Source organism: Taudactylus pleione, unplaced genomic scaffold (genome assembly GCF_031769625.1).
Source record: "Taudactylus pleione unplaced genomic scaffold, aTauple2 ptg000471l, whole genome shotgun sequence".
Classification (NCBI taxonomy): Eukaryota; Metazoa; Chordata; class Amphibia; order Anura; family Myobatrachidae; genus Taudactylus; species Taudactylus pleione.
Window position 1 is genome coordinate 4132385 of NW_028284873.1, and position 13144 is coordinate 4145528.

Genomic DNA, 13144 nt, shown 5'->3' on the forward strand with positions numbered 1-13144 from the left:
ACGCAGCTCTCCAATAAGGTTACCATCCAGCTGGTAGGAACAGCGATCCCACTGTGCTGTTTATTGCTTACAGCACTCACAGATCCGTTCATCCGATGTGGTGCTATTTCTTGGTATGTGAACTTTATGTGGACATTTTGTTTCAGGCTACAATATAGAAAAGCTTAAAAGTTCTTTATTTACTGCGCATAGTGGTATAAAGTAATCTCATTCAATTATTGGTAGGTATATCAGTTCAGTGTTTGCTTTCTATTTAGACACAGGAGGCTTTTATATATTTATACAAAATACGTTTAATCACATAAACATCTAGACAATATATAAAAATAGTAACTAACAATTAGTATAGCAGTATATTTCCTAGGAAAAAATATATATATATTATCCCTAGTATAATAAAATAACCATATATAATTGGAATTGGATATGGAGCATTGCATACAGGGCTTAAAGATCATCATTTGTGTATAAGAGCAGTCAATGTTCACCACATGTTAAAGACCTAGTTGCTACAAATGAATCTATTGAACATAAAGTTTGGAAGCAAGTGGCTATTTGTTGCAATTCCAATGTTCTCATATATGAACCACAGACAGCTTGGAAAAATGAAATCCACAGCTGTTGGTGGATTTCATTTGGTGATTGAACTGGCGTCCCAGTTAAGCTGGCCATACCTGCACGACCAGCATACATTCCGATTCAGCATCCAACTCCCCGGAGCTCCCTGGCAGTCCCGGCAGCATGTTTGTTGTTTTTCTTAGCACAGGATCTGTCGTAAGATCGATCCAGTGCCTCAAGCGCTCATTAGAGAAACAGTCATTAAAATTACTTGAATTGCTGCACGATGTATCGCATGAACAAAATAAATGGTACGATCTGCACACGATACGATGGAACATATGGGCTGCACATCTGATCATACGATCCGATTATAGGAGCTTCGGGAGCGCGCATCGCATCTTATCTTACTAAAAAAGTACACGATTTTCACAAGATCCATCATATGACTCATCAAAAATAGGGCAATCGGCCCGAAATCGTGCAGGGGTATGGCCAGCATTACAATCCCACTGGTCCTGCAGCTTGACTATTAAGAATTAAATTACCTCTGTCCAAAGGAGCCGATAGTTCCACCTTTTAATGTCCCCAACTCACTGTATTAGCGTGGCCACATAGAAAGGTCCAGGACCAAATACTTTCATCAGTATGTAGTAGTAGATTTCTGAAAGTGGCCAGGGGCGAAAATTGTGTGCGGTTATAGGCGGCTGCTGCTGTTAGCGTTCCTATGGACGGGAAAGTGGTGTCCATGCAGGAGCAGGTATCAGACAGCAGTGGAAGGTAGCGATGAATGCGGCAAGTAAAAACTGCTGATGTTGTTGTTCCCGGCCACTGGCAATCAGACTCTTGAATAGGCAATGGCCACTGGCTTGTCTGGAGCAAAAGGTAGCTGGAGGGTGAAAGGTCAACACGTTTCGTCCTGTAAGGTATCAGGACTTTCTCAATACTTGCCTGTGTCTAAATAGAAAGCAAACACTGATATATCTATCAATAATTGAATGGGATTACTTTATACCACTATGTGCAGTAAATAAAGAACTTTTGAGCTTTTCTATATCCTTTAAGGGTCCTAACTAGACCCTTTTACTTGCAGCTGGTGTTATTTAATTATACTATTTTTTATATACTATTAGCGCTGGGAAGTATAGTGGTTTCACTATAATAAAATAGGCTACAATATAGCCACACTTAGTAGCGAAGTATTACAGGACATTTTTTCCACTTACATTGCCCCTTCCGATTGTTTTTCAATCGTATGGACACATTTCTCTAATGTCATAAGTGATTATATTATTGTATATCATAGTTGTACTTTTTTACCTATTCTAGGTGATGCTGCTATTTAGTACAGTGCTCAGATCTATATAAATGTTTCATTTTGCTTTTTTGCTATGCGAGGTATCACTAGGTTTATGATATGTACTAAGGGGCATTTGTATCAAAGCTTGATGTGAGATAAAATTGTGACATATATATATCACCAACCAATCAGCTCCAAACTATAATTTCTTAAACACAGCCTGCAAAATGTTAGTTATACCCCTTTTACACCAAACAAATAACCCGGGTTATTGCCAGGTCGATCCGGGTTGAGGCTCTGTGTGAACAGCTCCCAAAAAAATAACCCGGGTCGATTTACCAGGCAATCTTATTGGGTTGAGAGCAGGGTTGAAAACGGGTTGTTCCCGGGTCATGAGGCAGTGTAAACGGGTGCTACCCTGCTTATTTGACCCGGCTAGCTCTGAATGATGCTGATTGGAGCTTCTGGGGCACTGGCAGATGATGTAATTTGTCAGTGCCCTGCATAGAGAGACTCACATGAAGCCATCGCTTGCCTGCCTAACCTCCTGCACCACAGCAGCCTGACCAGCAGCTACAAAAGCAGGCAGGCAGGCACACAGCCTGCCACAGCCAGAACTGCAGCCTGCACCACAGCCTGACCAGCAGCCACAAATGCAGGCTGATACACAGCCTGCCACAGCCAGGACAGCAGCCTGTAGCAATGCTGGAAACAGTCCCCACCCCTCTCTTTTGCTGCCTTTTGTGACCATCTTTGTCAGACCTTAAAGCAGACCATAACCCGGGTCGAGTTGCAGTGTAAACGGGGTCTGAAGCCGAGTTCAACCCGGGATTGACCAGTGTTCAAATTCCAGGGTTGGACCCGGGATTTTGGTGTAAAAGGGGTATTAGAAGCTGATTGGTTGGTGATATATATCTCACAATTTTATCTCACATCAAGCTTTGATACATATGCCCCTAAATCCTTTAATATAGACAAATTATCTGGTTAATGTTTGTGTGTGCAGCTCTCTTCCACCTTTTTGTTATCACATTCAAAAAGGACCTGTCCTGGGAGACAGAAGACTGGCCTTCGGTGAGCTTCTTTTGTAGCATACTGTATGTTTGAAGCCCAATGCGCATGCACAGAATAGGTACTGGGGGAGCTAAGAAAGTGCTCTACTCTTGAATAAAGCAGGAATGGTTTCTTCTGACATAAATCTATCCAAAGATGGCATTATGTTTTCAACAAAATCTGTGCGTCTCTCCTTTATATGGGGGGTCTATCACTTGTTCTAGCAGCAGCTATTTCGTTTGGGCGCCCAAAAAACATTTGAATTGACCCCTATAAATGTCATTTTATACAGATCCCCACTGGAACCTATAGGGGCTGAAGGGCTGTGAATGGAGAATCAGAACAGAGGAGAAATCGGTTATTTGTTTCACTGTACAAAAAAAACATGAATAAAACTAACCAAATACTTATTGACCAAACCGTGTTTCTGGAGTAATGACTGCAATCACCACAGGATGATATTTTACTTCATATACCACTTTATATAACCATTTATGTCTAATTAGTTGTTTATACAAATATAAAATACTGCTTATTTAGCATTATACATTATTTCTCTTGTCTATATATTGATACTTATTTATTTATTTTATTTAGGTATTAACATTTATTTATATAGTGCTAACATATTCCATTGTGCTTTACACTACAGTATTAAACTGAGACTGGCATTTATAGACAGATGGCGAGGTCCTTGCTCACGTAAATGTATTAGACATGCCCCGTTGGCAATGGACACATCCCTGCAACAACCAGGAAGTTTCATGCACCTCAGGGCTCTCCTGGCAGTAAATTACATAGCGCAGCCCTCCCCACCCGCAAGAGCTCTGCTGGCGGTGAAGGAGACCTAGTGGGAAGCGCTTGAAGTAGATCACTGGCCACCTACTCACAGTCATCCACCATGCAGGACTGCAGCATCAAAGGCCTCTTCCAGGACATTTGGACCTCATTCAAAACCGGTCGCAAGCGCTGGGTGCTCGCAACCGGGTCGATGGTTAGGCCCTGCACCCGCGCAGCGGCCACACTGCGCGTGCGCAAGCCCCAGAGCGAGAGAGAAACTCTCGCTCCGGAGCTCACTACAAAAGGGCCGGCTGCTGATGTTGATCGAGAACTCGGCCCGTTTTGTAGGCGGGGCGGGGGGGGTGGCTACACAAACCGAGGTGTTCCTGACGGAACGCTTGCTGTTTTGTGGGTGGCCGCACTGACATAAGCAGTGATGTCAGTGGGGAGCTTCCTGCTCGATCAGAGCAGGAAGCTCCCTGGGGCTTGCGGTTGCTGAGACCCAACCTTAGGGTGTCGTCGCAAGCCCCGATGGTCGTGATGGTCTTGTCTCATCACCCTGGTCTCATCACCCTGGTCGGTCACTAAGCTGTGGGTGGTAACCCACAGCTTAGCTAGTGACCAGTAGGCCGCACTAAAAAAAAGAAGCGGCCGCCCTCATTCAGAGAGAGTGATCGCTTCTTGCGCCCACCTCTGAATGAGGGCCATTATCTCATCAACCAGGTTAGGCGGTGAGCTCCCAGACCACCGTTCTATTTATACATAAGTACTTAAAATACCCGGCCAGTTTAAAAAGGCCTATTTATCAAGCTTTTATTAAATAAAATTATGTAGAAACTGCAGTTTCTGCATAATCTTTTAAATTGTTGCTATGTAGGATCACACAAATCTCCTGCAGAAGGCTAATTAGCTCTGTAGATCGCAGTCACCATTGTTATCAATGGGGACAGGGCCAGATTAACAATGGTGCAGATGCAGCTACAGCTCCAGGCCTAAAAATAAAAATAGGCCCATCAGCATGACAGAATGATTACCAGCTGCCTAACTGGCCATACATTTTAAGTATTTAAATAGTTTTTCTAGTCCCCCCCCAAAAAAAACAAAATTATGCAATTTTTCTATTTCTATGTAGTTAGGGAGACATTGTGGTCATAGTTTAGGGGGTGTATACACCAAGGTGACTCTGACCACAGCCACACAGCACCGTTCACAGCTCTTCCCCTTCTCAGTATAGGCCCTTGAACATTTTCTGCTCCAGGCCTATGTGGGCCTTAATCTGGCCCTGAATGAGGAGTACATAGTTCTTATATTTTCATCCAATATGAAAATATTTGCCCCGATACAGATTGTTACTTATCGTGGTAGTGCTGTAATTATTATTACACAGGCCCCTTAAATTTTTTTAAAGGAGCAACAAGTGTGTTTTCCCATAATAACTGGAAGTGCTCTGGGGTTAGCATAGCATATGAAACTGCATATGGACAGGGACTTAACTAGGTAATATAAGGTCCCATAGCAAAAGTTTGTAATGGCCCCTATGTACCACCCAATGGTGAAAAATTTATATAATACATGTAACTTTGAAGAGGAAGATGGGCCCCCTCAGCTCTGGGCCCCGTAGCAGCTGCACCCCTTGCACCTATGGTAGTTATGCCCAGGGCTGGACTAGCCATCGGGCAGTTCTGGCAAATGCCAGAAGGGACGATGGCCACATGGGCCGGTCCAGCCGAGTAGCAGCTGTTTCCTCTTGCAGAAACAGCGTAGAACTCGGGAAGCAGAGAAAATAAACCACACCCCTTCTGTGATGTCAGCGGAACTGTTCTTTAAGCAGTCTGCACTACGCGCTGCCTCAGGGCTCTGGCACACCTTCCAACCAGCCCGATGGTCTCCGCCCCCTTAGTCCACCTCCTGTCACATGGGCTGCCAGTCACGGGGTCCCTGCCGCTCCGCACAGCCCGTCACCAGACAGCGCTGTACTCACCCCACACTCAGCTTCGGTCACCGTTGGAAGATAGGTAAGCTGCATAGCAAAGGTCATCTCCTCCTCTTATCCACCGCAGGGCTCCTAACAGTGTTCCTTCGGTCCTCTTGCATGCGCCGGGTACACTACATCCCATCCTGTCAGAGGCCCGTAGCTTTGCTCTCTCTCCCCTTATGACCCTCCCCCATGCGCAGCACCTCCCGACTCCCCCCCCTTCCCCCACACAGGTTCTCTTCAGCTCTCTCCCCTCACAGATCCATCCCCAGTACCCCCCCCCTTTCCCCACACAGGTTCTCCTCTTCAGCTCTCTCTCCCCTCACAGATCCAACCCCTCTCCCATCCACGGTACCCCCCTGACCCTTCCCCCACACAGGTTCTCTTCAGCTCTCTCTCCCCTCACAGATCCAACTCCTCCCCTATCCGCAGTACCCCCTCTTCCCCCACACAGGTTCTCCTCTTCAGCTCTTTCTACCCTCACAGATCCAACCCCTCCTCCATCCGCGGTACCCCCCCCTTCCCGCACAGATTCTCTTCAGCCGTCTCTCCCCTTATAGATCCAACCCCTTCTCCATCTGCTACTCCCTGCACCAACCCCTTCCATCACAAAGGTTCTCCTCTTCAGCTGTCTCTCCCCTCATAGATCCAACTCCTCCCCCCCATGGTACCCCCCCTTCCCTCACACAGGGTCTCTTCAGATCTCCCACTTCCCTCCCCTCACAGATACAACCCATCCACGACACTCCCCCTTCCCCCACACAGGTTCTCCTCTTATGACCCCTCCCCCATCCGCAACACCTCCTGACTCCCCCCCTTCCCCCACACAGGTTCTCCTCTTCAGCTCTCTCCCCTCACAGATCCAACCCCATCCCCAGTACCCCCCCTTTCCCCACACAGGTTCTCCTCTTCAGCTCTCTCTCCCCTCACAGATCCAACCCCTCTCCCATCCATGGTACCCCCCTGACCCTTCCCCCACACAGGTTCTCTTCAGCTCTCTCTCCCCTCACAGATCCAACCCCTTCCCTATCCGCAGTACCCCCCTCTTCCCCCACACAGGTTCTCCTCTTCAGCTCTTTCTACCCTCACAGATCCAACCCCTCCTCCATCCGCGGTACCCCCCTTACCCCCCCCCTTCCCGCACAGGTTCTCTTCAGTCGTCTCTCCCCTTATAGATCCAACCCCTCCTCCATCTGCGGTACCCCCTGCACCAACCCCTTCCATCACAAAGGTTCTCCTCTTCAGCTGTCTCTCCCCTCATAGATCCAACTCCTCCCCCCCATGGTACCCCCCCCTTCCCTCACACAGGGTCTCTTCAGATCTCCCACTTCCCTCACAGATACAACCCATCCACGCAACCCCCCCTTCCCCCACACAGGTTCTCCTCTTGAGATCTCTCTCTCCTCCACAGATAATCTGCGGCAACCATTCCCCCACACAGCCACTCTTCTCCCCCATCCGTGGCACCCCTGACCCTCTTCCCCCCACACAGGTCCTCTTCATCTCTCTCTCTCTCTCTCTCTCTCTCTCCCCCCTCCCCCTCGGCACCCCTCTCCTTCCCCCACACAGGTTCCTCTCTTCTGCTCTGTTTCCCCTCACAGCTCCAAACTCCTCCTCCTATCTGTGGCACCCACACAAGTTACCCTCTCCTGCTTACTCTCCCCTCACAACTCCAAATCCTCCCCTTCCACAGAATCCCTGCCCCACCCTTTTCACTCACAGGTTCCTCCTAAAGCGCCAACCTCCCAACTCACTCCCCCACGTGAAACACCCCTGATCCTCCTTCCCCACACAGACCCTCTCTTCTGTGCTCTCTCCCCTTACAGCAGAGCCAAGAGTCATTCTGACCTTACAGGCACCGACACAGCCTCATTCTGGATGGGAGCTACAGTACCATTGAAACCTGTTCCTCCACCTTAAAGGTAAGTCATTTACTGTATATGTTACACTTATAATTTATTGATTATATATAGTAACTATGGGCCATATTTATCAACGAGTGATATTCTTGTTATCACTCATTACTAATCTTAAATTGTGCTCCAACCAATCCGCTCCTAACTCATGTTTTTGAAAAATTACAAGAGCTGATTGGTTGGAGCATCATTTAAGATTAGTAACGAGTGATAACAAGAATGTCATTCGTTGATAAATGAGGCCCTTTATATTAGAAATTAAGAGTACTGGAGGTTACATAATCATCATGTTAACGTTTAGGATGTCAACACCATAATGTCGACATTCAGGATGTCAATATTGTCGTCATTGTGAATGTTGACAGCCAGAATGTCAACACATGCATTTAGGATAAGGATAAGGCTGATGTTAGGGTTAGGCTGCAATTATGGTTATCCTGTAGTTAGGGTAGGGTTAGAAATAGAATTAAGCTGTGTACACACTAGACTATTTTTTTTTTTACCGATATCGTTATCGTTCATATCGTCCAGTGTGTATGCAAGACATCGTTGACGATGCGCGCTCCCATCGTATCTTCAATCGGCTGAACTTGCAGGACAATCTGACGATATCGTCAGTTCCTGCAAGTTCGTGGATATAGCCGGTGATCTCACTGAACGATATCATTAACGATATCATTCAGGGTGTATGCTCAATGTTGTTAACGACACTGAGCCAGTGCAGGGGAAAAAAGTTTGTGCCCCGGCATTAGACTGCAGTTAGGGTTAAACTGTAGTTAGGTTAGGATTAGGCTGTGGTTAGGTTTAGGCTGTAGTTAGGGTAGGGTTAGGATTAACTGCGGACCAGTTAGGGTTAGGCTGTAGTTAGGGTTTCGGTTAGGGTTAGGCTGTAGTTAGGGTAGGATTAGGCTGCTGTTAGGGTTGGCTTGCAGTTAGGGTTAGCTTGTAGTTGAGTGGGGTCAGGATTTAGCTGTGGTTAGGGTTAGGCTGCAATTATGGTTATCCTGTAGTTAGGGTACGGTTAGGCTACAGTTAGGGTAGGGTTAGAATTAAGCCGCATACGCTAGATGATTTTTTTGAATGATGTCATTATTGTTCATATCGTTTAGTGTGTATGCAAGACATCGTTGACAATGCACGCTCCCATCGTATCGTTCGTTGGCCGAACTTGGAGGACAATCATCTCCTGCAAGTTCGGGGTTGTCATAGTGGCGTGTTGTGGTAGCAGGTGGGATGGTCAGAGGGGTAAGTTTGTTATTTGGAAGCAGGTGGGGTGATTTGAGTTACATCTGGCTAGGGACACGGGTTTCGGCTTTGCCTACAGTTGATTTGGTGCTGCCCACGTGATGCCACTTCCACAAATTTTCCAGGGCCAATATTCGTTCCGAATCCGCCCCTGGTGACAGTCCAGGTTGCTAGGGGAAATCATTATGCTCCTTGAGGAGCAGAGTAACAAATGGAAAGGGCTAGGGGCACAGTCCAATATATATATATATATATATATATATAATCACCAACGCAAATACAAAGCATGTACCTAACTTTACATTATAGCAGAGCTGAGGTATTCTACCCAAAAGGTACACATAAGTGGTATGCCCAGGACCTGGGGTACCACAAAAGTACACATACTTTAAGAGTGACTGGTGTTAACCCCTTCAATGCCATTCAACTGTGTACACTAGCTAACTGCCTTTATCACAAGGCTGACTCTACCCTTTTTCACCTTTTATTATGTCAGCTGTGGATCAGTCCAAATTGCAATCAGGGACCCTGGTGTGTAGTATAGGCCTGTTTGGTGGGGTAGGTGGACAGTGATATCACCTCATGCTCTGGCATCAGGCCTGCTGTCACTTTGTGAATCCGGGCTTAGGGGTAAATTTACTAAGATTCGAGATTGTCCCGATTTCAAAGTGATTTATCTCTCTGGAATTCACCCAAATTCGGGTGATTTAATCCCTTTTCTTTTACCAAATTTACCAACAGGCGATTTGATGCTAAACGAGTTTGCCGATGGTGAAGCAGAACGAGATATCTCTCCCGAGTAACTCGTTTTGCAGAAGATTAGTCACCCGAGGTTGCAGTGTTTTCTCTCTGCAAATCTCTCCCGAGCTAGCAACCAGCACATATCAGTGAGATATGTGCATGCTGCTTGTGTTTTAACCCTTGTAAAAATTAGAAAAATGTTTTTTAAAAAAATGACGTGAGGTCCCCTCCCCAAAACACTAACCAGCTTCGGGCTTGCCAGCCTCTCCAGGTTCTTAACATTACAGGGAAAAAAATGTGTAGGGATCCCCTGTAATGTAAGAACCAGCACAAGGCTGCAGGGACAGAGTTGGTTTTAAATATATGGAGAAAAAAAAATGACGTGGGTTTCACCGTATATTTAAAACCAGCCCTGGACCCTTTCTAATGAGGGGCTCATGCCACAGCCAGGGATGCCCTTTCACCAGGCCCCCCAGCTGCAGCATCAGCCCTGACCGTTAGTCAGCCCAGGCCAGGGATCCCTGGGGAGTTGGTGACCCCCCCAATAAAGGGGTCACCCTCTCCAGGGCACCCCTGGCCTAGGCTGATAGCCCGGGGCTATCCCTGCCACCCCTTGGTGGTGGGTGGCGGGTTGATTGTGTTAGGTGAAGTGTAAAAAATAGATGTATCATCATTGTCTTTACAGAGGAACTACAGGTCCCAGCAAGCCTCCCCCGCATGCTGGTACTTGGAGAGCCACAAGTACCAGCATGCAGGGCATTAAGGGCCCACTGTTACCTGTACTTCACCTGTAAAGAAATGGTGAAAAAAAACACACAACACACCTGTAAAATAAAAAACTTTATTAAATACATACATACACATACACACTCACCTGTTTCCAGATGTTCACGTCCACTTGTCAACGTAAAGTATCCTATTGGAATTACCTGTAAAAAAAGATCCAATACTCACGTTTCTGTCCCACGATGTTCTCCGCAGAAATCCAAGCCGGGCCCCTGATACAGTGTAACAGCATGTTACTGCATGCTGTTACACTGCGCTACGGTCTGCTCGTGGGAACGAGCAGACTTCAGTCGCGTGCCACCTGCCAATCAGCGGCGGCTAACATTAGCGGCCGCTAATTGGCTGGTACCCACATGGAGGAGCCGCTCATTGGCTAAGCCCACGAGGGTTCCAGCCAATGAGCGGCTGCTAATGTTAGCCGCCGCTGATTGGCCGGCGACACGCGACTGAAGTCTGCTCGTTCCCAGACAGTAGCGCAGTGTAACAGCAGTGTAACAGCATGCAGTAACATGCTGTTACACTGTATCCGGGGCCTGATGGGGCCCGGTGAAAGGGTACCCCTGGCTGTGGCATCAGCCCCCCGTTAGAAAGGGTCCAGGGCTGGTTTTAAATATACAGTGGAACCCACGTCATATTTTTAAAACCATCTCTGTCCCTGCAGCCTTGTGCTAGTTCTTACATTACAGGGGATCCATACACATTTTTTCCCTGTAATGTTAAGAACCTGGACAGGCTGGCAAGCCCGAAGCTGGTTAGTATTTTTGGGGGGGACCTCATGTCATTTTCTTTCACAATTTATCCCTATTTTTTCCAGTTACAGAAAGAAACATACACAAATCACAATGATTTGTGTATGTTTCTGACCATCTCACAGCTCAGGGGGTTGAGCGTTTGAAAAGCGATCTTGCAAGAGAGTTTGCTACTATCTCACCCGAGCTTGTCATCCCGATTTTTGGTAAATTTAAGAGATGTATGTTTTAGGTGAAAAGTACTTCCGATTTGGCCCGATGGTGATTTGATTCGAGGTCGCTATCTCACCCGACTTTGCCTTTAGTAAATTTGCAAGCAGGGAAAAAAAAATCAATAAATCCCCGAGATGGTCTTCTCGACCTATCTCGATTCTTAGTAAATTTACCCCTTAGTGTCACACTCTGCAGACCCCCTCACAAGAGTGCAGGTGTGACCGTGTCATGTCTGTTGCCCGGTTGAGGAGGAGTGTGAGTGCGGTTCCTTCCCACATGTCGCTGAGCAGGTAATACAGTAGTAAATGAGAGATCAACTCTGTATATTATTTTCCATCCATGTTTGTTTCATGTGTTCCCCTTGTGTATCTTTAGAGGTCACACTGGGCCCACATTATGCTGTGGTTTGGGTGTTAATGGCTCATGTTTATATTAATTTAAACATCATGTGTCTCCTTTTCCCTTGTGTGAATGATGTAAAGGGATGAGGGGGGGGGGGGGGCATGCCATGAAATCATGCCCTTCACAGAGAGGCAAGCGTTGGTGTGCCATCCTCAGTGATGACTAATGCCCTAACAAAATCCTACAGTGAACACTACCTAGGACACTAATATGTGTAGTAATGGCTCTGCTTTGGTTCACAGATATGCCATCCCTCTGGGTTCAGCACCCCTGCCATAAAAAAAAAATCCTACAGTGCACACAATCTACAGTAATCCTCTACAGCTGCTAAGCCAGGACTTAGTTATTTAGAAAACACCTTCCCTTTTCTGTGTGTGTGACATACACCAATGCAGTACTAGCTCTACCTAACAGAACCAAATCAAATACCAATGTCTGACTATAGCACATTTTTGAATCCCATACAGAATGAGATTAATGGTGCATACACACGGGACGATCGTCAACGATAACAATATCGTTGAATGATCTCCCGGGTGTGCTGGATGATCTATATCGATCATCCAGCACACCACCAACCCACCAACAATGCCCCTGGGTCCCTATAGTAACCTGGTCGATATCGACCAGGTTGGCCTGCATGGTCGATGGACTATATCTTAATCGTCCATACCTGTCCGCTCATTGCAGGTTGTTGGTGGGTTGGAGACACCGAAAAATGCACGATATGAACGATGGAAATAAGATCGATTTAGTTGTCTTCATATCGTGCATTTTAATCGTATCGTGTGTATGCACCATAATACAGAGAATGATGTATACTTCTATTTTCTAATATTGATAAAATTTTAAGTGCATAGACTGAAGTGGGAGGGGCCAGAAATAGTAAGGGGAGGAGCCAGATCCTGACACGAGGTGGGCCTGAGTGCTTTAAATGCCAGGGCCTATTTTTAGTCCCAGTCCGGCCCTGGTTATGCCCATGCATATGGACATATATCAAATACTTCTCTGAATAAGACATATGAATTTGTTGCAATAGATGAGCTTGATTTTATGTAAAATTGGTAAAAATATTAAATCACTATGAATAAATTAATGAATGATCTTTTTATTCTTATTTTTATATATTTTTTAATTTATCAATTCGAATATAAAGCTGGTGCATACTATAGGTCATTTAAATACTATGGGCCTGATTCAGACCCACTCACGAGCGGCTGTCCGCTCGCAAGTGGGTCGATGGTCTGCACTGCACATGCGCACGACGGAGGGAGCTCCGTCGTGCGCATGCGCGAGACGCGACGAGCGAAGGACTTTCCTTCGCTCGTAGTGTCTGATCAAAGGGGGCGTGCTGTCGATGTTGATTGACAGCACGCCCCCTTTGGTGGGCGTGCCGGGGGCGTGCCTGCCAGACGGAGGCGTTCCC